Source organism: Nannospalax galili, unplaced genomic scaffold (assembly GCF_000622305.1).
Source record: "Nannospalax galili isolate Female #2095 unplaced genomic scaffold, S.galili_v1.0 scaffold167, whole genome shotgun sequence".
Taxonomy (NCBI): domain Eukaryota; kingdom Metazoa; phylum Chordata; class Mammalia; order Rodentia; family Spalacidae; genus Nannospalax; species Nannospalax galili.
Window position 1 is genome coordinate 181,037 of NW_008358534.1, and position 1,589 is coordinate 182,625.

General features: G+C 45.6%; 1 pseudogene; it reads right to left on the bottom strand.

Moving 5' to 3' along the window:
• Positions 1-242: 242 nt before the first annotated feature.
• Positions 243-1,278, bottom strand: LOC103724673 (annotated as a pseudogene).
• Between the last annotated feature and the right edge of the window lie 311 nt (positions 1,279-1,589).

Below are 1,589 nucleotides of genomic sequence, written 5' to 3' on the forward strand. Positions count from 1 at the left end.
TTTAGGAATATTGCTATGTTGAATAAGATTTCTTAAGATTACTCTCTTTTCCAGAAAAGGTGTGTCTGTTCACTATTTTTCTTTTATTTTTGGTGCAGTGAACTTTATTGATGGTATTCAAGAGAGTAGAGCTCCCTAAGCCCCTCCCCTTCTTCTGGGGGTTCTAGGATAGAAATTGTGAAGGGAGATAGTGTGTTGGGGGCTGAGTTTGGGGAAGGAACCCCCAGCCCAGGGCCTCTCTCTTACTCTTGGTGGAGTGAGTGGTTCAGGGCTTCTTTCCCCTTGGAGACCATGTGGACCATGAGGTCCACCAGCCTGTTGCTGTAGACAAATTCGTTGTTGTACCAGGAAATGGGCTTACAAAGTGCTCATTGAGGGTAATGTCAGAGCTAGCTTCAAAGATAGAAGAGTCAGTATCACTGTTTAAGTCGCAGGAGACAACCTGGTCCTCAGCATAGCTCAGGACGCCCTTTAGGGGGCCCTCAGATGCCTACTTCACCACCTTCTTGATGTCATCATATTTAGCAGCTTTCTTCAGCTGGCAAGTCAGATCCAGACAGCCATATTGGGAGTAAGAACACAGAAGGCCATGCCAGTGGATTTCCCATTCAGTTCTGGGATGATCTTGCCCATAGCCTTGGCAGCCCCAGTGAATGGAGAGATGATGTTCTGGGCAGCCCCACGTCCTTCATGCCACAGTTTTCCGGAGGGGCCATCCACAGTCTTCTGGGTATCTGTAACAGCATGAATTGTGGTCATGAGTCCGTCAATGATGACAAACTTGTCATAGGTGACCTTGGCTAGGGGTCTAAGCACTTGGTGGTGCAGGGGGCATTTCTGACAATGTTGGAGTTGTCATATTTTTCGTGGTTCATGCCCATAACAAACATGGGGGCATCAGCAGAAGGGGCAGAGATGATGACCCTTTTGGCTCCACCCTTCAAGTGGAAGTGAGCCCTGGCCTTCTCCATGGTACTGAAGACCCCAGTAGACTCCACAACATACTCGGCACCAACATCACCCCATTTGATGTTGGCCAGGATCTTGCTCCTGGAAGATAGAGATGACCTTCGCATTGATGATAAGTTTTCCATTCTCAGTCTTGACTCTACTATTGAACTTGCCATGGGTGGAATCATACTAGAACATGTAGACAGTGCAGTTGAGGTCAATGAAAGGGTCATTGATGGCAATAATGTCCACTTTGCCAAAGTTGAAGGAGGTCTTGGTCATAAGTCTCCCAAAAAAGCCAAATCCGTTCACTCTGATCTTCACCATCATGCCTGAGGGATGAGGCTGGCACTGCACAAGAAGATGCTGCTGTCTGTAGAACATGGAGGAACAGAGAGCCCTGTTCATTATCTTAAGAAAAATGTGCAGAACACCAAGATGCTCTGTGTTTTGGTTTGACACCAGATTTCTTCAGTAACTATGTGGAAGTCAATTGCTTTACTAAGTCAGTTATTGCACAATTTTACTTGTTTAATTGAAGTAGTGTTCATGTTAATTTCCCTTGAAGTCTGTAGGGATCGTATATATGAACTCCAACTTTGTAGATCTGTCATTTTAGGCAATATTGAATAGATAGA